Source organism: Vombatus ursinus, unplaced genomic scaffold, assembly GCF_900497805.2.
Source record: "Vombatus ursinus unplaced genomic scaffold, bare-nosed wombat genome assembly UNPS02011700.1, whole genome shotgun sequence".
In the NCBI taxonomy this organism is placed as follows: Eukaryota; Metazoa; Chordata; class Mammalia; order Diprotodontia; family Vombatidae; genus Vombatus; species Vombatus ursinus.
Window position 1 is genome coordinate 981,911 of NW_020951478.1, and position 12,660 is coordinate 994,570.

Genomic DNA, 12,660 nt, shown 5'->3' on the forward strand with positions numbered 1-12,660 from the left:
GCAGGACTGAGACCTTTTCTATGGAGCTAGACATACAATCTGGTCTCCTTCTGTGAGATTTGTTCTCTGGACCCTTGATAAAGGAAACATTTATTGAAATGATGAAGCAGCTCCTTATTGGACCTTGTGACTGTGAGGTTATGTTGAAGACGAATGGTAACTAAGCCAGGAAAAGTGGCCCATTCTTCTCTATAAGAGGAGCTAAAGAGAAACTATTCTCTTATTTGGAATGCAGTGCATCCAGTATTTCACCCCCATCCCATAAATTCAATGGTGGTTATAAGCACATGGGCAGTGAGAACATGAGCTTACCTAGACAAGCCTTTGTCCTTGGCTTGGGCTTGGTTGTTTTCTATTCCATTCCTAAAGCACAGGCCAATGACAAGTTATCCTGAGAAATTAATGTTTCCAGTTCTGGTGATAACTTTGTGAGTTTGAGAGGACAAGAGTTTCTGAGTCAAGTACTGGCCACCCACTGTATGGTGATTTCTGTAATAGTGCCTCTTTCTGGAGGAGAAAAACCATCACCACCTAAATTAGGGTCTCTTACCTCTCCAAGCATCTGATCACCACCACCACCACCAACAGCAATCACCACCATACCCCACTGCCAACCACAAACAACAACTTTTGACATTCTGGGAAATTGCAGGGTTCAACATAAATGGATAAGCCTCCCCCTGAGAAAACCACCTTAGTGATTGCAGAATCACCTCTGCTAGGTAAGTTTAGAAGCAATTGGAATGAGGGTTCTTTGAGTTGGAGGAGCTTAAAAATGGTGAAGAGACTTGATCGGTTTCTCCCATCCATTTAATTTCATTCATTTGGTAGCAATTACCTCTCCATATGGTGATACTGTATTTCATTAGGAATAGGAAAATGAAACCTATGCACCAAACTTACGTATTCAAGGGAGATTCATTAAATGATTTTTTTTTTCCGGCCAACTTGAAGGTGGGAGTGGGATATTATGGTCTTTCAAATCTGTATCTGGATTGGGGCAATATTGTGGCAGTTCCAAAGATGGCTCCCCAGCTTTCCCTTTTTGTATAGGAAATGTCAGATTTTTGATGTAATAATAACAGCTAGCATTTATGTGGCACTTAAAGGTTTGTAAAACATTTTACGTATGTTATCTCATATGATTTTCACAGCAACCCTGTGAGGCAGGTGCTATTATTATTTTTGTTTTACAGATGAGGAAACTGAGGTTGAATGACTTACCCAGGGTCTACCTGCCAGGAAGCATCTGAGGCAGATTTGAACTCAAGTTTTTCTGCCTCCAAGTCCAACACTCTATCCATTGGACTGACATGGTTTAGGGGTTCTGGGAACCCCAAAAATGTTAGAATGCAGGGCGGTGTCACCTGGAATAAATTCACACACTCAAAAACATATTCTAGTCAAGTGGCAAAGTTTATTGTGATGCTTTTAGAAGCAGGCATAGTTCTTAGGGAACCTGTAAACTGACGGGATGATGCTAAAGGGACAGTGAGAGGAATGTAAAATATGATCTGAGGTGGGCTTAAGGAGTCCAGGTACGTTGGGTGCAGGTGCCAGTGACCTGGTCTTTTGGAATGAATGGGAAAATTAAGGGAGTCAACAGAGATAGCTCTGTTGATGCTGCACATTGGGGAGAAAGGAAAAGATAGCTTTGTTGCATAAAGGCTAGCCAGAGGCATGGTCCAGGTGTCAGAGACAGAGTTCTTGGGTCAGCACCTTGCACTGAAGGCAATTATGAGAGGAATTACAGGGTCAGGTTTGTATGTGACTGAGTTGTTTCCAGACATTGTCTTTTCCTTTAGGGATCCAGGTCCCATTGTTGAGGTTTAGTTGTTTAGGGGTGCTGGGACCCCAAAATCACAACATACAGGTCCTGCCTGAATGAATTAGATCCAAGACTTCTTTCAGCCAAAGACAAGGTTTATTAAAGATCTGCCATATTGGCCAGACTCTTAAGGAATCGCTAATGCAAGGGAACCAGATCTTAAGAATCTGAGCACCTTAATGGAGACAAGATGGATCTTATATACAGAAAGACTGTGGGAGGGATCAAGGAGTGAGCAAATAGTTTGGGGTGACTGGAGGAGGGGTCTGGGAGAAGAGAGTCTAGGAAGGATCTTGATGGGAGTGACTGGGAGGTAGAATGGGGTCTAGATAGGATCAAGGGTGGGAAGTGGCTGGGGGCCATGGGAGGTAACAGATAATAGAGGGCTGGGTTAGGTTAAGGGTATCAGAGAATTGGGAAATTGGTTATAGGTGATAGTGAAAGGCCAGTTAATAGGATTATAGCTTCAAGAAAACACTAGAGACTTCCTTGACCAAGTGGAAGAGTTCAAGGAGAGTCCAAGGTAGAGTTTTCTAGGGTCCGTAGACAAATGGGCTTGGGCCTGTACCCCATCACCATCACCCCATCAAGGCCACCTAATTGCTTTCAATGTGTTATAATAGTATTAGAGATACTTCTTTTTTGGGAGTAAGGGGGTTGAGGAGAATGGAGATGGTATTCCAGTATGAAGATTGTTATCTAATATGTTAATTAGATGTTATCTAATACGTCCACTTCCAGATATACTCTGGTATCCTTGAATGCAGTAATTGATTGAGGGGCCAAGAGTGTGAAAATCAATTATTCCTGATTTCCTCAGTTAGCTAATGAGTGATCTGAAGAATCTTATCTATCATGTCAGGTGGTATATGGGGCCATTTAATCCAGATGGACATATTATCTATAAAATTACTTTTTAGCAAAGAGGGAGAGAACTTCCTGGCTGATTTTATGGGTAAAAGTAAAAAGCAAAGGGATAATTAACATTTGGGTACATGCCAGTTATCCAGCAAGTGCCAGGAGTATGGTCTCGGAAGTGAGGAATCAAAGTGTTCATCAAGGTACCTGTGTTTTTATTTTCCACAGGGATACTACCTGTGAAAGTTAACTCAGATCCCATAGGAAAATGGGAATAAATTTCCAATGGGGAAAGATCCTAACAAAGCCTCATTTGTTAATCTATAGCTATGTATAAATGTGTATATGCATGTATAAATTTTAGAGCAAGCCATATTACTTTATTTATATCCCTTGAGGAAAGGGAGACTAGCACTTGAAGTTACAAAATTCTAGGAAGAAAACACGTATCTTTATACACATGAGGAGAATCAGTGTCAAACTACAGAGACAAGACATTATGGAGAATTCTCAGGGGAAAAATGAAAAAGACAACCTGAGCTATTTCCTGACTGGCCAGGAGATGCAGACTTTGTGAGTTGTTAAGACAGTGTAGATCTGTGGTGAATATGAAATGTCTTAAATATCTGTTCAGCAGTGCCACAAAGTTGTCTCTCTCCTGATGTCTCTTCCCTTCCCCTCAATAATGAATGTGATTTTTTTTATATGTATTTTTGTATTTGTTATTTAAGTCAACAAGTTGGGTCTACAAACTTTTATTAAGCACTCACTGACTGCCAGGCACAGTGCTTAGCACTGGGAATACAAATATAAGCAGAAAGACACTCCCTGCCCTCAAGAAGCTTACATTCTAATTGGGGAAGACATCATATAAAGCGAGCTCAAAAGCTTCCGGAGTGGAGGCAGGGTTGGGGATGGGAGGAGGGAAGTACCCCTTTGGGGGCTTGATGATGAAGTCCAGAGAGTTAGAAGCAGAGTTGGGAGACAAATGAAGGATGGCTGGCATGAGTCTTCCTTAAAATAGAGGTTCCTGGAGGAACTCATTTAGGGAGAAGGGGGACATAAGGATGGTTAGTGTATGCTTATTTTTTGTCTTAAACATTTTCTTTGGTTGATCAACCTATACCTAATACCTATATTGTACATCCAGTAGCTTTTTGAGAAGGAAATCCATTTCCCACTGTTTAGAAAGACATGAATATACCCAAGCTTCATTTTTAGAGCTATCTCTGGAGTTAATGAAACAGAGATTGAGAAAAGCATGACCTCTCTTTTCTGGGATTGGGTTCAGGGTTCCACTGGATGAATTTTGATCTGGAGCAAACCATCCTCCTCATTGTTTCCCACCTGCTTGCTTAAAGTCAGAAAGAAAGAGCTTTGTTAGTCAATTCACTCTGGCTTTCAATGATTGGCCAACAATAGGTCCCAGGCCAAGCCCTACTTTGTCCTTGTTTGGGCCCCCCCGAATGACTCAGAGTGAATATAAATAGCAATTGTTTCTGTTTTGGCCAGAAACCCTGAGGGTCTTCTCCTATCAGATTGATTTTTTTTTTTTTTAACTAAGTAAAAGAGGCCCTTCTTTGCCTCAATTCTTACCTGGCCTTAATCACTGAATGGGCACTGCCTCAGTCAGACTGAGACCTGGAAAAGACCTTAGTTTAAACTGCATCCAGGGCTATCTCCAGTCATCCTGATCTATATCTTGCCACTGGACCCAGATGGCTGCTGAGGAGAAAGTGAGGCTGGTGACTTCATAGCCTTCCTTCACTTAAATCCAATTCACTTGCATGTCATGGCATAACCTGAAGGACAAGCAACAACTTAAAATTAACTTTATTGTAATTGACTTCCAAGAAGTAAATTAACCTGCCTGAGGTCATGCATCAGTGTTGGGATTAGATTCCAGGTTTGGGAGTAAGATTTCTAAGCGCCTTTGAAGATTCCTTCCAGAAAAGCTAGGGCAATCCCTTTATCAGGAACAAAAAGGAAAATGTTTCCTCTCTAAGTAAGGTGGAATTTTTTAGTTGTAGCCTGGGATGTGTTGCTGCCATCCTGGTAAGCACCCTAAATTCCTATGAAGGGATTCTTCTTTTGGAAATATTTACTTATATTACAAAACAAACTACGCAGACCTGTTCTTAAGCAAACAGTGCTCTCTCAGGGATTTGCTGTGGTCTGTGTACTGCAAACGGTATGTTCAGAGCAACACTAACCAGGTTCAAATGATGCCATCGTTTCAATTAAAAAAAAAATTCCTGGAAATGACAGACCATTTGTTTGTGGTTTAAGTCCTTGAGTTCTTAAATCTTTTCGACTGTAATAGGGCCTGGAAGGGCACTGAGACACTGCTGGAGTTAATGGAATAGATTTGGCGCAAATTAAAAAGAGGGCAGCAGAGGGCGTCATTGCAATGCATTTGATTCTTTCAGGAGCAAGCTGGAAATTATTTTCATTGCTCTTTATATGCAATCATTCAGTAGTTCTCTGGTTGGCTATTTGAAAGAAAAATTTCAAAAACGTCAATTTTCTTATTTTCCTCTTAAGGCTAATTCAAATGCTATCAATGAGATATTATATGTAATGCACTTCCTCGAAACACTTTGTATATGTTAGTTATGATAATGGTGACTCTAGAGCAGAAGTTCTTAACATTTTTGATGTCATAGACCCCTTTGGCAGTCCTGTGACAGAATAATATTTTTTCAATACATAAATTAAAATACATAGAATTACAAAGGAAACAAATTATATTAAAAGATAATTAGCAAAATATTAGAAAAATGTTTATGGGCCCTTTGCTTCAGTGGTACGGCAAAGGTGACCCCAGATCATTCAGGCTTATACTCATTTATGATCAAATAAAGTAATATTTGCAAAAATGCTTAGCACAGTGCCTAGCATTTAGTAGATACTATAGAAATGTTTATTTCCTTTCCCTTCCCAAATGAGTTCTGGTTTTCACAGATCCTACCATGCTAGAAAAGGTTAGAATGTCTGTAGACCTGGTGGTAGACTGTGTAATTGTATTAGGACTAACCTTCGTAAATTTGGCGAGGCCATTTGGTGTAGTGAAAAGAGGAATGTATTTGGAATCACATCATTGATAACCGCGATAGTGTGGTTACTGATCTGGAGCCAGACATCCTAGAGAATGAAGTCAAGTGGACCTTAGGGAGCACCGCTAACAATAAGACCAGTGGAGGTGATGGAATTCTGGTTGAGCTATTTAAAACCCTAAAAGACGATGCTGTTAAAGTGTTGTTCTCAATATGCCAGCAAATTTGGAAAACACAACAGTGGCTGCTGGATTGGAAAAAGATCAGTTTACAACCCACTCCTGAAGAAGGGCAATGCCAAGGAGTGTTCAAATTACTGAACAATTGCAGTCGTTTCACATGCCAGCAAGGTTATGCTTAAGATTCTGCAAGCTAGGCTTCAGCAATATGTGAACTGAGAATTACCAGAAGAGCAGGCTGGATTTTGAAGAGGCAGAGGAACTAGAAACCAAATTGCCAATATTTATTGGATTGTGGAGAAAGTAAAGGAGTTCCAGAAAAAACATCTACTTCTGCTTCATTGGCTACACTAAAGCCTTTTCCTGTGTGGATCACAACAAAATGTGGCAAGTCCTCAAAGAGGTAGGAGTACCACATCATCTTACTTGTCTCCTGAGGAACCTGAATGTGGGCCAAGAAGCAACACTTACTACTGAACATGGAACAACTAATTAGTTTAAGATTGAGAAAGGAGTACAGCAAGGCTATCTATTGTCACCTTATTTATTTAATTTATATACAGAGTATAGCATGTGAAATGCCAAGCTGAATAAATCAAAAGTCAGAATTAAGGTTGCTGGGAGAAATAGACAGTCTCAGATATGCTACTTTGATGGCAGGCAGAAGGTGAAGAGGTATTAAGAAGCTTCTTGATGAGGGTGAAAGAGGAGAGTGTAAAAGTTGGCTTGAAGTTTAACATAAAAAAAAAAAAACTAAGATATTTGCAACTGGTCTTATTTCTTCCTGGCACATAGAGGGAGAAGAAATGGAAGCAATGTCAGGTTTTATGTTCTTGGGTTCAAAGATCATTGTAGATGGGAATTGCAGCCATGAAATTAGAAGACATTTGCCACATAATGAGAAGACAGAACTCGTTGGAAAAGACCCTCATGTTGGGAAAGATTGAAGGCAAAAGGAAAAGGGGACAGTAGAGAATGAGATGGATTGATTGCATCACAGAAACAATGAACACAAACTTTGGTAGACTTTGAGAGATAGTGGAGGATAAAAGGCCCTAGGGTGCTATGGTCCATGGGGTCATGGACATAACTGAATGACTGGACAACGACATAACTTTTGGAATCAGCTGATAGGAACTCAAATATTATCTCTGCCAAATACCACTTTCATGACCTTGAGAAAGTAATTTACTCTCTCAGGGACTCAGTTTACTTATATGTAAAATGAGTTGTTGTTGTTCAGTCATTTCAGTCATGTCTGATTTTCTGTGATGTCATTTGGTGTTTTCCTGGCAAAGATACTGGAGTGTTTTGCCATTTCTTTCCTCCAGCTCATTTTACAGGTGAGGAAATTGAGGGAAATAGGGTTAAGTGACTTGTCCAGGGTCACACAGCTGGTAAGTGCCTGAGGCTAGATTTGAACTCAGGAAGATGAGTCTTCATGACCCCAGGCCCAGCCTTCTATCCACTGCACTACCTAGCTGTGCATGTAAAATGAGAGGTTGAATTAGATGACACCTAATGTCTCTTCCAGCTCTCAGACTACCATCCTATGACCAGACTGGCCAAAGTTAAAAAATATTTTGGATCCAGAACCTCTGGAAGAGCATCTTAAACTGTTTACGTCAGGGTCCTCAGTGATTTCTGAATTATATACCACCACCACCACCACTACCACCACCAGTTTCAATGGACTTTTCTTGGTCCTCATTGTTCCTGATCTCTGTGATCTGACACTATTGATCATACTTGCCAGGAGGAGGTTCTTTCCTGCTTTTCCTTCCACCTGTTTAATTGCACCTTCTTAGTTTCCTTTACTGGATCATTATCTATGTATCTTATGAATTGGTGTGTCCCAGGGCTCTCTTCTGGGCTGTCATCTCCTCTCTCTTGGTGAATCCATCAGTTCTCCTGGGTTCAATTATCATCTTTATAAGGTGATTGCCAGATCTACATATCTCCCTACCACTTTGCTCCTGGGCATTATCTCACATCACCAGCAGCACTTATATATCCCATAAGTATCTCAAACTCAACATATCTAAAAGGAAACTCTCGATCTTTTCCTCTAAACCTACCCCTCCTCCTAATGTCTCTATTTCTGTTGTAAGCACCACCAGTCATCTTTTCAGTTACACGAGTTCATAACCATTTAGTTATCCTTGACTCTTCACTGTCCCTCTGTCCCTATATTCAATCAATTGCTGTCTTATCAATATCTCTTGCATCTATTCCCTTTTCTCTACTCATATGACTACCACTCTAATTGAAACCTTCATCACCTCTTGGTCTGAGGTTGTTATAATAGCCTCCTAGTTGTTTTCTTTGTCTCTAATCTCTCCTCCAGTCTAATATATCCTCCTCATAGCTACCAAATTGATATTCCTACAGCTAGGCCTGAGTATGTCATTCTCCTAATGAATAAGCTCCATCTCCTTATTACTACTAGAACATAATACCAGCTCCTTTATTTGGCATTTAAAATCCTTTACAATATGGCTCCAATCTATCTTTCATAAGGTCATAGATTCATACCTGGAAATGACCTTAAGGGCCATTGAGTACAACTCCCTCATTTACAGATGAAGAAACTGAGTCTCTGAGATCTTAATTGACTTGACTATGATCATATATTACATTTCTAAGGTAGCATTTGAACTTAGGTCTTCCTGACTCCAAAGTTAGCACTTTCCAGTCTGATTTCACATTACTCTCCCCCTTGAACATCATGTAGCCAAACTATTCTACTTGTAGCTCTCCTAGCACTAGACTGCATCTGCTTCCTCTGTGCAAAGATGTGGAGACAGAGTTCATACCTGGGATGCTATCCCTCCTCTCCCTCCATCTCTTGGAATCCCTACTTCCCCTTAAGGCTTGGCCCAAATGATACCTCCCACAAAAGGCTTTTCCTGATTCCATTAGATATTCATTTTTTTGTTTACTCTGAAATTACACTGCATTTCTTTTGGATAGAATTTAAAAATTTTTTAAATTTATTTTATCTTTTAATTTATGAAATAAAACAAGTATTTACATAATATAGTATAATAATTGTGTCCATATTGTTGTCTCCCCAGCAGAGTGTAAATTCTGATGGGCAGTGATTGTTTCTTTTCACATTTGTATCTCCAGAGCTTAGCATGATACCTGGCAAACAGTAGGTTCTTAGCATTTGTTGAATTGATTGATTAACTACTAAAAATTAGGATCTCTATCAATGGAAGGAGGACCCATAGTAATGATATCCCTGACCCTTAAAAATAGTCATCATTGCATAAATGGAAATCTAGAAGTTGTTTAGATTATTTATAGGCTTTTGTGTGTTGTTTATGTTCTGAATTTTCTGTGAGGTGAAATAAATGCTATACTGTATTTCATATACATTGTTGGTTTGAGTGCTTGCTTGAGGTCCTTTAGGCTTTTCTGCAGAAACCTAGACGAGAGTTAAATTATGATGTTCCTAAGGAAACACAGTGAGGAGGGATCCAAGCCATAGACTGATTTTTTTGAGAAACCATCCCAAGACTAGACAAAGTCTGAGTGAACTTAGAACTGTAGTTCTGAGCCATAAGTTACAATAAGATCCCTCTTTCCTATTTGTAAGTTAAATCAGCAGTTCTCAGACGTTTTGATTTCAGAATCTCTTTAATCTTTTAAAAATTATTGAGATCTGAAAAAGCTTTTTTAATGCAAGATATATATTATATATGTATATACATATATTGATATTTACTATATTAGAAATCAAAACTGCTGAATTTTAGAAGTATTTATTAATTTATTTAAAATAATAATAAACCAATTACATGTTAACATAAATATTATTTTTAAATGAAAAAATAATATATTTTCCAAAACAAAAAAGAAATAGTGACAGTGTGGCCTAGCTCATTAATGTCTGGCTTAATAGAAGACAGCTAGATTCTCCACTCTGCTTGAGTATTCAATCTGTCACGGTATGTTGTTTTGGTTGAAGTATATGAAGGAAATTTTGCCTTACACAGATCTATAGTTGGAAAAGGGGATAGCATTTTAACAGGCACATGATGTCAATATTGTTATGAAAATAGTTTGACCTTGTAGACCCTCTAAAAAGGTCTCAGGGACCCTGAGTACCACACTCTGAGAACCACTAGGTTACATTCATGTACATGGATAGTGTGTATTTCTTAAAAATCAAATGTATCCAAGATGTTCAAGCAACCAAGATTCTATAGTCTAATTATAAGTAGTCACATCCTATTTAGAAATTTTCTTTGGAGAGAAATGTTCATTTCACAAGATGATTAGCATTACTGTGTCAGAAGGATTTTCGAAATGCTCTTTTAGGCGACTGTATAGGACCAAAGTGGCAACAAATGTGATGAAATGACACTTTTCTGTATGCTTAATTGCAGAGAGAATGTTGGCACCATCTTGAGTCTCTGCTGAAGATAAAAGCAATTCCTCAGGACACCAACAGTTAGCAGGAATAAATAGTTGCCTTCAATTGGAAATGCAGTTCCGTAGAGCACGAAACTAAATGGAATTTACTAGCACCATTAGAAGACTATAGCCATATCTTTTCACTGAGGGTCAATTGTACTAGCATAGTGAACCCATTCTTCTTTGTTTTTTTTTTTTAAATGTCTTTGATTGATCACCATAGCCAAACTGGATTACATGGTAAGTCACAGATGTCATGGAAGTAGACAAAAGGAATGGACCAACTGTAGCAACTCGAACACAGTTTATGGCTTTACTAGTATAGCGATTGATGTCAAAAAGACTTCATTAGGGTAGAATTTCATCACATTGCAATAGCCTGCTGGTGAATCTGGCCTACCATAAGTCTCTCCCCACTCCAATGCATCTTCAATTCAGCTCCCAAAGTGATTTTCCTAAACCTCCAGTGGTTCCCTATTACCTCAAGGATCAAATACAAAACCCTCTGTTTGGCATTAAAATCCCCTTGGCACCCCTCCCTCTGATTGGAGAGAGTTGAGAGTGGATAGAGGAGAGCTCCTTCTGGATCTTCTATTTAAGGAGGGCTCCCAGGGCAGTCATGGAATCATTTCTCACCCAGCTGCATTCATGTGGACCTCATCATACATCATTCCTTATGCTCTCCTCCTCCCCTTTTCACTTTCTTTTTATATATTGTTTTCCCTCAATCAGTTGTGAGCTTCTTGTGGGCAGGGACTGTCCTTGCCTTCCTTTGTAGTGTTTAGCATAGTGTCTGGCACATAGTAGGCAATTAATTACATTTAGGCATTAATATATGTTTATTGACTGATTGACTATTTTATAACCTGACTTCGTCCTAGCTTTGCGGCCTTTTAAAAACTTTACTTCCCTATATGCACTCTTATAAACCAGGTCCCTTGCTATTCCTGACATATGATATTTCATCTCCTAATCCTGTGTCTTTGCTCTGGTTGACCCCCATAGCTTAAATGTACTCTCCCTTCACCCCTGCCTCCCAGCTTCCATACTCAGCTCTAAATCCATCTTCCAGAGAAAACCTGTCTCAGTCCCTTCTCTCCTCACCTCATGTCTTTCCTCTGAGATTCCTTCCATTTACTCTGTATTTATTTGTATGTGCACAGTAATTAAAATGTCTTCTCTAGTGGAATGTAAGCTCTTTGAGGGCAGAGACTGTTTTTGTCTTTGTATCTCTACTGTTTAGCACAGTGTCCAGAGCAAAGTAAGTATTTCATAAATGCTTGTTGACTGAGTTCCCTTTGGGAATTAGGGTGGTATAGACTTTAACTTTACTTGTGTGGAAACTACATCTGCTGATTAAAATTGCAACTGAAGGTAATTTATAGCTTTAAAGAGCTGCTTGGAAACTCTTGGAAACTGAGATGAGGTGGCCTGCCAAAGATAAGGCAGGTCTTGAATCCAGGTTTTCCTCATTCCAAGGCTAGCCCTCTACCCACTAGACCATGCTGCCTTTCTCATAGCCTTTATTTCTTAAAAGGAAGATATGAGAGGAATATTGTGATTAATTAAATTGGAATTCTCAGATGATTAGTGCTGCGTAAGTAGAAGATGCTATTTCTGTAGTTATAACCTCTAAACTATGGGAAAAACAAAAAAAAAAACAAACTCCCAAACTTGGTCTATATAAATTAAGCAGGAATGTTTTTTTTTTTGCCCTTCTATTGGGCCATTCTTAAGAAGTATTTAAACTATACCTTGTAAAAGAGGATATATTAATTCCTTCAAACCAATAGGATACTTATTATGGTTAAGAGGACAAACATTAATTTGCCTTAGTGTTTTGCATGCTGGATGGCTGCAATATTAATGTTTTGTTTCTTTATGAGTTACTGTTAATATTTTGTTCCATTTAAATTCTAGTAGTTATATGCTAATTTTTTTATATGCTTCTGCTAGTTATATGCTTCTAGTAGTTATTTGCTAGGCTAAGGTGTTGCAGTGTTGTAATTGGACTTGGAGTTTGAAGACCTGGATTTGAGTCCTTGACCTCTCAGGGACCCCAAGGACCACACTTTGAGAACCATTGGGTTATATTTGTGCATGTAGATAGTCTGAATTTTCCCTATAAGTAGTCCTACATAAGAGATGGGACTTTCTATGAGTCATTTTACCATTCTGAGACTCAACATGCATGTAAAATTGGAATAATAAGATAAAATCAAACAGAGTAGTTAGACCTCATCAAAATACATAGAGATTAAATAAGCCCTTGACATGACATAATTTTATTTTTTTGATTCACATATTTTTTATT

General features: G+C 38.9%; 1 pseudogene; it reads right to left on the reverse strand.

Moving 5' to 3' along the window:
- Positions 1-584: 584 nt before the first annotated feature.
- Positions 585-730, reverse strand: LOC114039259 (annotated as a pseudogene).
- Positions 731-12,660: the final 11,930 nt, after the last annotated feature.